Source organism: Peromyscus maniculatus, chromosome 3 (assembly GCF_049852395.1).
Source record: "Peromyscus maniculatus bairdii isolate BWxNUB_F1_BW_parent chromosome 3, HU_Pman_BW_mat_3.1, whole genome shotgun sequence".
NCBI classification, from domain to species: domain Eukaryota; kingdom Metazoa; phylum Chordata; class Mammalia; order Rodentia; family Cricetidae; genus Peromyscus; species Peromyscus maniculatus.
The window spans coordinates 54,442,318-54,457,539 of NC_134854.1; the positions used below are offsets into that span (position 1 = coordinate 54,442,318).

Consider the following 15,222-nt stretch of genomic DNA (forward strand, 5'->3'; position numbering starts at 1 on the left):
GGGCTCCCTGCAGGGAAGGCCTTTGGGGATGGAGAGCAAGGGGCAGCTGCATTTGCACACAGCTCCCCCTACCCTCCGAATATCACATTAAAAAGAAAAAAAGAAAAAAAAAAAAGCGCCGGCCCAAAACTGTAGTCTAAAATGCCATCAGTTTTCCAATTAAGATATCCGACTTGATAAGCCGAGGTATGGACTCATGCGAGGAAAAAATTATGGTGCTTGGGAGTTTGTGAAAGAAATACTGTGCTGGGTGGATGCTAAGAACAAACAGTTTTATATCCCCTCGTCTTTCCGTGCAAATCCGTTTGGGGAAAGACTGCCCCCAGAGTAGCCTGCTTTTCATAAGCTTCCCAATCAGATTTCGGGGGCAAAGCACTCCCCCCTCCCTCGCACAGCCTGCTTCTTCTCCCTGCCTGCTCCTCTCAACCCTCCCATTCTCCATTTCCCTCCCTGGCAGGGTGTAATTGAGTCAGGGCAGGATCAGGTTCCCCGCCTTCCCGTCCAAAAATCCCGCCAAGGAAGCCCCAGAGCATAAGAAAATCCAAAGTAGAGAGAGGGGAAGAAAGAAAGCACCGAGTCATCCATCCAGAAGGGGGGGAGAGCGCAGCCGCCCAGGCAGAAGCAGCATCCAGCAGTACCTGGAGTCCGCTGCAGAAACCTCGCCCGCACGGTGCAACAAAGGCAGCCTGCTAGTCAGCGAGGACCTCTGCAAGCCAAAGTAAGTGCAAAGCACCCCGTGGATTTCTCCAAAGGGTCTCTGGTGAAGTGTGCCTACCCCTAGGCCACTTTCCTGGCAGTCCGCAGTCTATGGGGGTTGGAGCAGGAGAGAAGCTGCCTGGAGTCGGCTAGTAGGGCTGATTTTCAAAACGGACTTGCTCCTGAAGGCAAACCAAGCCAGGGAAAATTGGGGGGATGAATTCGGTCAGTTAGGGTGTGCTCGAATGAGAAAAAGGGAGGCAGCTTTTGTTTTGTGGAGAGTGCATGGGGACGGGATTCCTGCTACCTGCTGGAGCATGCAAAGCGCGGGAGAGGACACATTTGTGCTCTTTGTAAAACCTGGAGCTCTGGTGGGTGTGTCTGGCCCAGCAGGGGGAGAGAGAGAGAGAGAGAGAGAGAGAGAGAGAGAGAGAGAGAGAGAGAGAGAGAGAGAGAGAGAGAGAGAGAGAGAGAGAGAGAGAGAGAGAGAGAGAGAGAGAGAGAGAGAGAGAGAGAGGCTGCAGCAGGCAGGTCTCATTTTCCTACCTCCACTTCTCAGGTGGCCTCAGAGCTTGCCAACTGCCAGCTGCTGCCGCTCTAGGTGTGGTACATGCTTGGCGGCCTGCCGCTCCTGCCTGCCCGCAGAAAAGCTTCTCTCCAGGATGTACTCCCTATCCTGCCTGCCAGCTCAGGAATGGTTCTAGTCACAGTTCCGGCCAAAGTTTCAAAGACATGCTTTGAATTCTACCTTTTCTTGGGGAGCCAATTATTCTAACGGACTGGCACATAAGCACTTACATTTTCAATTTCATCCAAATTAACCAGGAATGTGGTAAAGACTCGTTTGGCAAATACCCAGAATTTCTGAGGTGATATTTCAATTAAGTTATCATACTATGTTTTGAGAAGAACGTATTCACCTCCTTTGTGCATAAAACACGGCCTTTCCTCTCCTCTTACACACGCGTGTGCGCGCACACACTTCTATTGGCTATGATGTGGCACGGAAATGTAAGAGCACACTTTTGGTTTACATGGAGAGCTAACTCATTCCTGTCTCCCCTTTTACAGGGACTTTAGAGGTGTCTGGGCAGAGTGAGGCCATGGAAACAGAGTGGGTGGTTCCTGAAAGCAGGCGATGCACACTTTGGGGGAGAAGGAAGTAAGAAAGTTCTCGCTTTGTTCAGCACTTTTTCTCCTGGGACTGCCAGAAGTTTTTTTGTTTTTTGTTTTTTTTTTTTTTCTTTCTCCAGTAGTTTAAGAAAGTGTATGAGTGTGTGTGTGTGTGTGTGTGTGTGTGTGTGTGTGTGTGTGTGTGTGTACAAGCATGCGCACGCGTTGGAGGAAAGGGCCTGGGAGGCACTTCAGGAACTACCCAAGAAAAGCTTTTGAACTAACACCATAATGGAGCAATTTCATGATCCCAGGCAAATGTGGAACTGATGAGACAGCGGAGCTGCTCTAGCCCTTTCATCGTCTGGGAATGAATTGTTTTGTGGGAATATTAAAAGGTAATGAGAATGAAACAGAAGAGAAGTCGGCCAACACAGAACAGAAGGCTGGTGCTTTCCGGATTCATTACGTCCCCTTTAAAGTAAATTATGTGCCTGCCAGGCCAAGTCATTAGAAACACTTACAGTCCAGTTAAACTCGAGGGAAGTTAGGGTAAGTGTTGTCCCCCGCTCCTCTTTGAGACCCAAGTTATTTCAGACTGGCAGCAGTGGTTGTTTGCCATGGAAATTAGAGGATGAGATTTTCAAATCGTTTTATTTTAAAACCACAACACCATTCTTTTGAACTATAAGAAACTTTAAAATTTAAATTCTCTGACTAGAATTGAAGTCTTTAGAAGAAGGCAATCTTTCTCCAGCTGCTCACACACCCAGGTCAAGACAGCTTTCTCATTTGGGGAACTGCCTGTATATGCACACATGCACACATGCGCACACATGCACACATGTGCACACACACGCCTTTCTTGCCCCCACCCCTCTCATATACAAACTATAGCCCCTCTAGGTTCTGGATTCTAGCTGTTTGTGGCTCAAACACTTTATGCCCTCAAAGGCAGAGTTGTGAGAGAGACAGACTTACTGTTTACATGATGTTTTCACCCTCTGACTCCTAGGCGATATCCCACAGGGATGAGAATAGAATATATTTGACTGCATATTATATTGTGTTGTGTATACTATATAATATAAAATTGTCTGTCTTCCTGGACCGCTTTCTATAACACTGGGAACCAAAAACAAACTCATTTAGTGAAAGTTTTATTTTCGTGTTTCTCTTTTTACTTCTTCTTCTTCTTCTTCTTCTTCTTCTTCTTCTTCTTCTTCTTCTTCTTCTTCTTCTTCTTCTTCTTCTTCTTCTTCTTCTCTGTATAGCCTTCGCTATCCTGGAACTTGCTCTGTATACCAGGCTGGCCTCAAACTTACAGAGGTCTATCTGCCTTCCTCAGAGGGCTAGGAGTAAAGGCGTGCACCACCACTGCCTGACAGTTTTCATGTTTCTTATTTGGTCTTTACAAACAGCAATATGTAACAATATCTGATTTTTTTTTCCTTAAAAGTTTTTTTTTTTTCAATGCAGTGATCTGGTTTGCATTTTCACAAAACCTGGTCACTGAAAATAACACAAGACCCCTGAATAATTTGCAAAGTTAATCTCTTAGAGATGAAATATTTTAGGTTTAAAGTTTCTATTTTTTTTTTCATGGAAATACTCTTGGTTCCTCACTTTAGTGGCATTCCCACTCAGCATTTGTGGTGTGTTCCCTGGGACACTGAGTTTGCCTGATTTGTATGAAATGCTGTGATGTTAACAGTCGTTGGAGCCAGAATTATGGTTATAAATGGCAGCTGACAAACACTTATGTTCTTAATACGGCAGCATGCTAACAAGGGACTTGTCCTTGGCCCTTATACTGATGATAAGGCCCTGTTGAGACTACTCAGAACAGCGGGACGGCGAGTGTGCTCCATGCCCGAGTTCCCCTGCCTTACCTTGAAGCCTGCTTTACACTGGATCATCCAACATGGCAGAACCCTGTGCTGCTTCTGACCCAGGCCTTGTAGGTAAAGCTGAGCTGGATGAGGAATGGTTTCTCCTCTGAGGTCTGTCTAATGAACAAATGGAAGAGCTTTTGTGTCCTCTGGCACAGGCCACACTTTCTTCCTGGGAGTGAGGGTGAAGGAACACGTCGTCGATATGGGCCTCTTCTTTGGGAGCTGCGCCTGCTTTTTCCATCCCGGGAAAATTAAGGAGAATTTGGGCCTGGGCTTTTCGTTGGCAAGTCTTTTCATTCTTGGCGTTTATGGCCTGTCCAAGTTACCATTTGCTGGGCCTTTTTTTTTTTTCTAGGTGCTGCAAGCCAGACTTGTAGATAGTAGTCTGCATGCTGTTGTTACAATCTTTCTAGACCAATAACTATAACACGCCTTTTATGACAATGTAAGTACTTTTGGTTAAAAGGGTAGCTGTGAACAAACACTATTCGAGGAGATTGTGACTATGGTAGTACTTGTGGATTCGATCGTGCAACTCACACTCACCATAATTCCCCAAGGATTAAGGATAGGTAGGAATAATGTAACGTAGTCAATAGTTCATGCCTGAGATATTTTGAGTAATAAAATTTAATTTTTCTTAGTGTTCTTTGTGCTTAGAGTCATTTTATTATAGTGACCTTAAATAAAGTCCCATCTCAAATAGAAAAAAAAAAAATACAGGTTTCCTAAGAGTAGAATTCTTAGACTCTTAAACTCCACAAATACAGCAATAACAACAAAAATTGACTACTTTGTATTACTTTTGAACAACATGAGTCCTGGTCACTGACCATCAGGGTCTAGTTTTGAGACTTTCTGGTAGTAAACTTCAAATCACAAATTGGCATGCTCTAGCCTTCTGTTCCCACACCCATTTGCTAAGCAGTGTTAACTGGCGAGACGCTTTATTAGAAATTCATGTAAAACAGATTCCAAGCAACCACAGTCCATTGTCCTCCCACCTGACTCTGGAGCAAACAATGCTTTCAAAGCCATAGGTGATTTCACCCAGTGGCAACTGGCCTTTCTTCCTTTGCTAAGTACGGGCACCAGCATTACCTGCTAGCCCTGCCCTCTTCTGCTCATCCTCCCTTGCAATCCCCATGATGTGTCCGTATCCAACTTCTCCCCCAACCTCTTTGGATACTTGGCTTTTCTTTGATTTCTCCCCCTCAGTTTCCAAATACGGACATTGACTTTAAAAATTTCTCTCTTCTCTCCTCTGTTCTTCCTTTCACTCCTGCTTCTAAATGTCCCAATGCTGATCCAGTCCCACGATGTTCTTTACCCATTCCCCCTGCCTCACAACAAACATCACGTATTGCTCCTGATGCCCTCAGGCTTCCAGAGGAACCATCTCCAAGTCTCATTTACTGCTTTTATTTCAGGGGTTCTGTAGCCCTGCTGGTCCAGTCCTCATCACACTCCACCCTCCTTCTTCCTTTACATTGCCATGGTTTCTGACTCTTGACTACTTCTAGCACAGAGAGAGAATTCCTGCTCTTCTATAACAAACTCAATGTATTATTTTCATCACAACTCTGTTCTAACGGTGAGGCCTTTGCTTCTCAGAGTTTCAAAATTTTACTTTCCCACTATATTTCTATAACAATTTATTCATGTAGGCTGAGTGGGGTATGCTTAGAGAAAGCAATGTGGCTCCTTTCAAGAATGTACCTGCAATAGAACAAATATCTCCAACTCCCTAGTTTAGGTTTTTTTTCTGTATCACATGAGACCATCTCTCTTTTTGTTTAATTAATTGAATTTATTTCCCATTAGCCTCTCAAACCCAAAGTCCAATATATGTATATATATTCAATGTGTATCATATATGTGAATATATAACCTATATACTCTATATATGTGACATTATATGATGTATAGGACACACACACACACACACACACACACACACACACACACACACACACACACACAGTGTGTGTGTATGGAGTCAAATAACCCAGAACAGTCCTTGTTTTCAGTTTTCATTGGATTAACTTGATGTGCGAGCATCCTGGTGCCTGGGGCACACCTCCAGAGTTTCTGTCTTAAGAAGTAGATTCATACAACCAGTGTATATGATAGGGAGTCTGGAAATGGACAGTGTCAGATGCAGGTCCCCCTTCTGTTGACTCCTTCCCTCTTCTCATTTTTCATGTTCTGTTCTCCAACACTCCCTACATGATACTTCCTGCTTCTTCAAAGAATAATCCCTTTTATTTTCCTAGATCATTGTCTTTTCTCACTAAATGCTGTTCAAAAATTCAGCATGCTCAATCCTTGGGAGATTTGGCAACAGAGATCTCCAAAGATACTGGCTTTTCCCATCAAGTTTTGGAGAACATTTTTCCTACAGGGGACTCCCAGTTGCAAGTAGAGTCTCCAATGGTTGGCATTAGCCATAGGCATAACCCAATCCAGGTCCTTTCTGGGGCCCTGCTGTGGAAGTACAGATGACAGAATAAAGGAGTGGTTTCAGAGGTCAGTAGTTCACCACTGGCCTGTACGTTGCCCAGTGTGTGCTGATGGATGTGTTACCAGGTTTTTTGAGATTTGGGGATTTTTTTAAGCTCAGGGGTGGGAATGCTGATGACACACTCCGCTTTCTCAGGCTTTCTCGGTGAGTGTAACACTCACAAGCTGTAAACCATCCTACTAAACACAGCTCCTGTTACTAAAGCCCACAGAAGCAAATCCTGTCTTTCCCATGTTCCGCTTTGACGCCCTCACTGTCATTTTTGTAGGATACCTAGAGATTGCTAAAGATGCCAGAAGGTAAGTTTGACCCAGTGAAGCGAGGAGGAGGAGAGGAGTGTGACAGAAACAGAAAAAGGAAATCTGAGTCATAGTTTTTTAAAAAAGGGAGAAGACAATCCTTGAAAGACTCAACTGAAACAGCATGGCGTCTTTTATTGAATGCCAGGGTTCTAACTCCTTCTTACGAGTCTGGAAGGATATGTACTACATTTTCAATTGGTTATTTTCATCACGTTTAGGTCTTTAGAGTTCTTGGCACAGTACATGCACTCTGACTTCCATGTTCAGGCCAGTTGCCCAAGGATTTCCCCAGCATGAAGGTTTGGATGTCCTAAATCTCCTTAGGGACTGTACATGTCCAGTGACTTCTGGGCGAAGGCAGCTCTTTGGCCTGGGGAACTCACTTTGAGTAACAAGACATCTCATCTCATGTGAGACAAACTGTTCTTCTGTTGTAACTTTCTACACATGATATCGATAGCTTAATAAAAATCATGAGGATCCTTGGTGAAAACCTTCTTGCTAGATGCAAAATGTGCTTGTGCCTGTCTCTTCATGTCCAAATATTTCCAGTGTTCGATTGCTCCTCAAAAGCTATCAGTCTACTATTGACTCGGCTGAAGCTACTGTATGTTCCAAGTAGCCGGATCCCAGGCACAGGGATTCTCCTGGCCGCTGCTTCTGTTGGAGTCTTCCTCTGTAGAGAAAGAAAAAAATCCAAGTGTTGTCTCCCAGATTGTCCTTCAAAACTTGCTACAAGTGTTTGGTAGACTTTGCCCTTACTATTGAAAGTATATAAAAGACCAGACTTTCTTGGTCCTATTCTCGTCTGGGCTTGGACACCTATCATACATTCTCCTGTTCTCTTCTGTGAACATAACAGAAGAAGGGCAAAAATCATCTTTCTATGTGACATCCTAAGAGACCTTAGGATGCCCAGAGAAATGGCAGCCCAGATTTAAATCAACAGTGACTATAATTTTGTAATAATCCCAGGAAACCAATAAAATATTTTAGGATAAAACAAATGGAAATTATCCAAAGATTTAGAACAATGTTTTCATAATAGCCTACCTCAGGTGCTGAGAATTTGGACATTGCTATGTCCTAGTCACAGTGCTTTGCTTCTGATTGCAAAAATGTTCTTTTAACATATAGTTTAACATACAGTGTCTGTATGTGAGGATAGTGGATAGCTGACCAAGTGTGCCCTATACACCATTATTAGAATTTTTGGCTTAAAAAAAAAAAACCTAAAGCTCTGGGGAACCTTATTTAAATATTCACATTCTGTCTAAAAGAAAAAGAAAAGAAAAGAAAAGAAACCCTACCATAAACCAAACAACTCAAACTCTGCTTTCTATGTGCAATGTATTTCTTTAGAAGCACTTTGTATGAGGAAGCCTGATGGTTCTGTAGGAAAGAGGGTAGGTAATTCACTAATTTCAAATCAAAATGCGTGTTTAAATCTTGGAAGGATATACCATAAATGCTGTCTTCCCTTCCTCTTTTCTTTCCCAGTTTGCCCTAGATATTTAATTATTGAACGGTGTCTGAGAATATGTGAGACACCAAGTAGGGCTCAATGTAGGTCAAACTTGTAAGCTGATTCATTTAAATCTTAGGAAAGAATTTTTCACTATATTTCTTAATAGGAAAACAGATATACCTGAAGAAACATGTTTGTCCTATTCTAGAAAATCATGTTCATGCTACAGGTTAATCAAATTTTATGAGAAAAACTTATGTTCTTTGACTACATAACATATACTACCACTCTGATAAACTTTTACAGTTTTTCTGGTATAACTTAAAAATTAGTTATATTTATAATTATATGCCCTTCATTTCTTTCAATACTGTAATTGATTCATGCAATATTTTAATAGGGATATATACACATTAACATGTACATTTGTTTCCACCAAATGAGATAATTAAGATGGAGATTCAATTTGTTTAGCTTGATATGGGTAAATTGGAATTGAAAAAATGCTTAGGAAGTTATGGATTTTTATTAAAATGATGGAAATAGAAAAATGCAAGCCAACATCCCATGCAGTAAACAAGAAGAGTCTCTGTCTCAGCAAAGGATGGCTTGTTTAGATGGGAACAAATGATCCTGAAGAATTAGCATGTACCAGTTCAAGGTCAAGCTGTCTAAGCAGTGTGTTCCATTTTTGCCAGAAGGACCCTTTCCATGTAGTCAAGAGAGAAAGTCTCCCTAGGGAGGACAAAGCTGCATGGTCCCTCCCAGGACTCATCTAATTCCTCAGCTGGTCCCTGGAGCCTGGGAAACTTCTGAGCTGCTCCAGGGTTCCAGGGTGGGTCTAGCTCACTGCAGGTGGGTAAGCTCCAAGGCCAGCAGCTCTCTTTGATGCTTGTCGCTCCAGGGCTTGGCAGCCTTCAGGGGAGTTATTTATTTGCTCTGTTATTATTTGGAGTGACTAATGTACAATTGGCTCTAGTTGAAAGTGAGTTGGATCAAATTGGGATTTGACAACCACATTGTTGATCACAGACGAGGGCTGAAAGTCAAACGCCTTTCTTGTCTCTGCCAGTACTAGGGTTCCCACCAACTTTAGCCCCAAGTGCTTTTCGCTCTTTTTTAAGTAGAGTGTTGTTCTGAGGGTGAGGAAATGATGGTTTCTCTTCTGATATGTGATATCTGGGGATTTGAAGATGCACTTCAAGGCTGTCATGAATGAATTTGGTTTGGAGATGTAGATCAAAAACAGTTTAGCAGAATAAACGGGTAGATGTGGATTTCTACCAATTTCTTCTTAAACAGACATTTCCCAAGTGTAGGCTGGCTCTGTGGGTTTCTTCATCCTCTTGCAAGAGGCTAAATGGGAGCCATTGACTTCAAAGGCTGCACAAAAGAAGACAAAAAAAGAAAAGAAAAAAAAAGTGAATTTGAGCAGAGGTCTAAGGGGAACACACAAGAATGGAAGAGAGCGCAGCTGTAAGCCTGTAGAAAGGAACTTCAGAACTCAGAAAAAATCCATCTCAACAGAGTTGAAGGTTCTTCCACATCAGACAAGTGACCTGAAGCATGCCACTGCGTCCTCTGGGTCTGTCTGCTGTGGCGGTGTTTGCTGGAAAATTTCTCTGGGGCTGACTTGTTTTGCTCACTTTTCCAATCTCCTGGCTCCAGGTACCTCTAGCTACGACGATCCCATGAAGCCAGGCTCACACTGGAGAGCAGCCCGGTCTTTTCCTTGATCTTCCCAGAGGGAGTCTTTGAAGACAAAGTAGTGTTAGCTTTGTAAAGATTCCTGCCTTGACCAGGATATGAATGTCCTAGGTGCAGGACTCGCAGCTGAAGACTGTGGTTCTCAACACTGCTCCCCTTCTAATCCTTTTCATTCATCTGTGCACTCCCAGACACTCACTAATGGATAATTAAGTGAGAGAAGAGTAGGGGTCTCCTTCCCTGAGCTGGAGCACAGAGGGGTCCCCTTCGGTCCAGGACTCAAATGTAAATTGATCTATCATCTTTCTGGCTTTGTTTTATGCCTTGACTTGTACGCACCAAATGTAGTGCATAATGCTATTTTCTTTCTACTCAGAAGTTTATGCTTGGGAAGTTTATCAAAAATTCAAATATAAGTATGAAAAGCAAATACGGCTCTTTTACCTTCCTATTTCAAATTGTCTCCTTCCTCATTTAATATCTAAAATCTATACCAAGGCATGATGACTTTAGTGATCATCGTCCACTGGACCTTGGGCACCAGTAACTGGAGAGGGGTTCAGGAAAGGTGTGAGTTTTCTTCTTTAGACAGAAGTGTCAGCCTAAGAATTAGAGGCTGTTTATCTCAAACAGGAATGGATTTTGTTGCCCTTGAAACTTGATGTGGGATGGCTTATCTTGACCCTTGGTACCATTTAAACAAAATCACACTTTGTTAAGAATATTAGAACATTTGTACGTAGTCTGCATCATAACATGGCAGTTGTATTGGAGAATCTTTTAGGCCTGAAATGAGGCCAGAATCCATGGGATCGGAGACTTAGAGAAGCAAATACATCTGGGAGGTTTTAAAGGCTAGTAGTAAAGTTTTCTCAAGGTGTACGTGGAGAAAGGATGAGACTGGTCTATCAGGTACATCTGACTCTTACTGAAATGGAGATGACAGAAAACCTAGGGAGGAGAGGCACGTGCAACTGGGAGTCGATCGAGGTGTGCACTAGAAAGACGGAGCATACGAATATGACTCGGTGTGTGCTAAAGCAAACTCACAGATCTTGAAATATAATATTTGTATTTAAGGGAGTCGCTCTACTAAGCACGAGTCCCAGTGGCTACGTATTTTAAAGCTACATTGCATCATGTCTACCACATAGTTAGCAACATGTGTGGACTACTTTCAGTATATCACTGCCTGAACTAGAATATGGACACTCAGCCCATGCTTGCTAGTGGAAGGGATGGCATCAACCCTTTAATGTAGTTTCTGTCTCCTCCATTCACTCACCCCTGGCTGCTCAAGCTGAAAATCGTGTCAAGAGTACTTATTTTCTTGGCCTCTAGATTTTTTTCCTCTCCTGATTTATCCTTTGTGCTTAAAGGACCAGTCTAGTATCTATGCTGCTCTTACCCAGAGCCCAGCCTTCTCCTACTGAATAAAGACAATTGTGTCTGGCCTTCACTCTGGCCATTGCCACATCTACTTTCTTTGCTGTTCTCGAAGACATGTGGTAATAAGTAGAGGTGTAGGGTCCACCACTACCTTTGAGGCCTTGCTCCTCGACATTGCTAGGGCAGGAGTGGATTTTGTCCCTTACCACCAGATAATCCTTACCACCTTCACCTTGTTTTTTTTTTATTGCTTTCTATCTTTGTTCTTTTTAGAGCCCTGTTTAGCAGCAGCAATAAGAGGTAGTATTTACTGATTGATTTCTCTATCGTGTTTGGCATGTTATTAGATCTTTGCATTAAGTTCTGGGCTAAATTCTTCCAATAACTCTGTGGGATAAATACACCCTCCCCCTTAAATAAAGGAGCTGAATCTCAGGTTAGCCATTCAATAGACGGTGGCAGGACAGGGAATTGACATTGGTTGTCTAGGTTAATCTAACACAAAGACATTCAATACCACACTCTTTCTGCTTCCACCCCCCCACCCCCACCCCCGTTCAATGACAGATATTTGAAGTATTTTTTCTTTTTTAGTTCAATATTCCCTTCTCCTTCATAGCCAGCTCCAATAACAGGCTCTCACACTGTTAATTTATTTCTAACTCATTAAGATTTGTAGAACACAGTGCTGGATAATGAATGTTGCTGTTAGCTGAGACCTCCCTAATTGCATATTATTGCATACGGTTTCATTTCTAGTTCTTTTCACAAGCATCCATTTGCCTGGCATGGTGGTTTCACCATGACTGTGTTGAAGAGAGGGCTCATCTGGGGCTGGCTGCAGGAGCATGTCTAGGAGCTGCTGTTTGATCCTCTGGCCTGCTATCACCTGACTCAATTGTTGGGCTGCTGTATTCTAGCCCTGGGGGAGGCCACAATGCTGTGTTTGTTTGTGTATGAGAATCCCTGGCTTTGATTAGCAGCAAGCTACAGTGCAGCTGAACATACAATAGGGACCAAAGGATGGGAAAAAAATCCTGCTACAGTTTCCCATTGGAAAGCATTCACTGTCAAGCTTGGACATCCAACAGTGGGGCACAGAGGAACAGAGGCTGGGAAAGGTTAGGTGATGGATTCTCCACGCCCTACAGCCTGTGGTGTGCAACAAAGTCACTCTATTACAGGAAGCTTTGGGCCTCTATCCTTCAAAATGTCTTTTATGGTTTGGGTTGGAGACTATTATTAATGAGGTTTGAAGAGGGGCAAAGCACCGGAGGGCTGGCGACTGTGAGGAAACCCCAGGATGACAGGAAAGAGGGCAAAGGCATTGAAAATGATATACCCACCACAAAGGGCAAGACTACGCAGTTAATGGCATCGTTAATCTGGCTGCATGCAAGAGCTAAAAATAGCTAGAGACTTATTTCAATCAATAGAACAAGGAAGTAGGAAGTATCTGTAAATTGAAATTTGCTTTTTGACTGAAACATAAAAGTTGCACATACACACATTATATATATGTGTGTGTATATGTGTATATATATATGTATGTATATGTATATATATGTGGCTCCATGTGGTATTTTGGTACACAGATGCATTGTGTAATATTGAAATCAGGCTAAACACACTTAACTCTTCAAATATTCCTTCTTTATGGTGGAAACATTCAAGTTCCTTTATCTTCAATTTTTGAAATGTATAGCACTTTGTTGTATTCAATCCTCACGTCATTGGGCAGGAGCACATCAGCATGGAGAGTGGGAGGTTTAATTTCACATCATAGATAAAGTCAGTGGTTTCTAGATCCAAATGACAATTGCATTTTTGCTCCTGTCATGGAATTAAATTTTAAATCTACCACATGCCACCCCTTTCTCCTTGAAGCTGTATAACAGAGTATCTGCTTGGAGAACAGAACTTCGAGGTTATCCTGAGAGGAATGCTCCAGTAAAGAGGATTTTCAGCATACAGAATATTTGTCCAATCTGTTGTCCCTGTTACAACAAGACCTCACCTGTTGTTGTACACTGTGGATTCTTCGCGGAGACCTCATAAGAGAAAAAGAACATTTGTAAATAGAAAATAAAATTATAGAGCCATTCAACCAAGGTTTTCAGAAGAGAAAGACCTACCTTCTCTGGGAGAAAAGAGAAGCTGAAGCAGGGGTAATATTTAAAAGGAAAACCAGAACTGAATTGCACACTACAGAAAGGCAGGGCAGAAGATGGAAATCACACCAAGTGTTACGATTTGGATGTGAAATGTCCCCTGCAGGCTTGTATGTTTGAACACTCGGCTGGCAGTACTGTTTGGAGAGGTTGTGGGACCTTTGGCATAGGCCTAGCTTGAGGACACAGGCCACTAGAAGTGGGCTTTTGAGAGTTAGAGGGGAGTGGGAGGAAAATGTTGAAAATAATAGTATGGCCTTTTAAGTGCTGGCTAAGCTGCCTCTGGTTAGATATCAAGGAACCACTGAATGTCCTTTAAAAGGGAGAAGAACTTGGTAAAAGTATTACATAGGGAAGATTGTTCCTGGAGAAGGTATAGCTGAGGTAGAAAAGGTCAGGTGGGTTATGAAAGGGAATTCTTTGTCCATCTCCCTCCCTCCAAACCTTTGATCTTTGCAAATTTTGGAAATATTGCTCATGCTTCAGGCCCTTGCCTAATTACCATCTTTTCCATGAAAACTGTCTTTATTGACCTGGTGAAAAGGATTATTACTATTTTTTTTCCAAAACTTACTTTGGTTTTATGTTTTCTATTTAATATTACCTCCCTCCATCCCTCCATGACCCTTTTTCTGCCCCCCCTTCTTCCCTTCCTCCCTCTCCCCCTCCCTCCCTCCCTCCCTCCCTTCCTCCCTCCCTCCCTCCCTCCCTCCCTTCCTCCCTTCCTCCCTCCCTCCCTTGCTTCTTTTCTATATATGGAGCATATAACCAGGCTCTAAGTTAATGTCAGGAATACTGACATAAAAATGTTTATTTCTGGTCCCCAGATTATACAATCTAGTCACAGGGCAGCAGATCAGCATATCAATAACTTATCAGTGCTGTGGTCAAGATATGCATACTGAAGGCCTATAGGAAAGACATTTAAGTTAGCAGTATGGATCAAAGAAGGCTTCCAGAAGAGAGTGCCTTTTGACTTGTGATTAGAGAATATTGAGGTGAGCATGCTTAAGGTAGAAATGATGCTGTGAATGCTTAATTCATTCTTTTATGGAAACAATTACTTTAATTGATCCTCCCTACTTAACTTGTCTTGTAAAGCTAGTGTTTTTCAAGACCACAATTGGATGAATGAGTGAATGGACAACGGAATGCATTGCCAGCGCCTGGGTGTAAGTGGGGAGTTTGGAAGGATCCTTTTACCGGACACTGTAAAACAAAAGAAAAAATCTGGAATGTAAGTACTCTGATGGAATATTAGTGAGTGAAAGGTGAATCAAAATCAACTTGGGAATTCTAGTGCCATCATTAAGAAGGAGGAATCTGTAGGGAGAGTTCATTTGGAGAAGAAATGAGTATTCCTGGCCTAGGCAGTTATGAAAGGCAGGATTGTCGTTAGAACTGAGTGGGAGCTGGACACAGGCTCTCCAAGTGTTTCTGAGCGTCCTTGGCATCCTTGATGCCTGGGAGTTTTGGGAGGAACTAGCCTCAGACTTGTGACCCCTGGTTGGTGGTAACCTGATTGCCAACTACACTCTAACTTCCTGGGGTCATAGCTGCATCTTCTTCCTTAGAAGCTCTTGTAACGAATTCTCTCAGAAATGTGATGAGAGCATGCTAATGATTTTTACTCTGGAAGATGTATTATACGATGTTGCTCCTCTTGTAGGGGTGCCCTGGATCCTTGGACTTTTTAAGAAAACTCTAAAGTCAGGTCTAGATGCCAGACGAATATGAAATCTTCTAGAAGAGACCAGGTGACAGAGGAGAGCCATCTATCATTCCCGTGACTACACTTTGTGTGCTCACTGATTCACTCACGGAGGTGTCCATCTCCTCCGACACTTCATTCTCCTGTGTCAGATGAATGTTCTTCTGCTGGTCGTGTGTAGAGTCATCACTTCAGCAGTCAGTGTGGGAAAGAGGATGGCTCAGGAAATCCTGCCCTGAAATGACG

At 42.7% G+C, this 15,222-nt stretch overlaps 1 protein-coding gene across 1 annotated transcript in view; it reads left to right on the forward strand.

Moving 5' to 3' along the window:
* Window positions 1-322: 322 nt before the first annotated feature.
* Window positions 323-15,222, forward strand: part of Ptn (pleiotrophin) — an 85,039-nt gene continuing 70,139 nt past the window's right edge. Inside the window, exon 1 of the mRNA XM_006996658.4 lies at window positions 323-718. The gene's annotated coding sequence lies outside the window, so the exon portion shown is untranslated. The remainder of the gene's footprint in view (window positions 719-15,222) is intronic.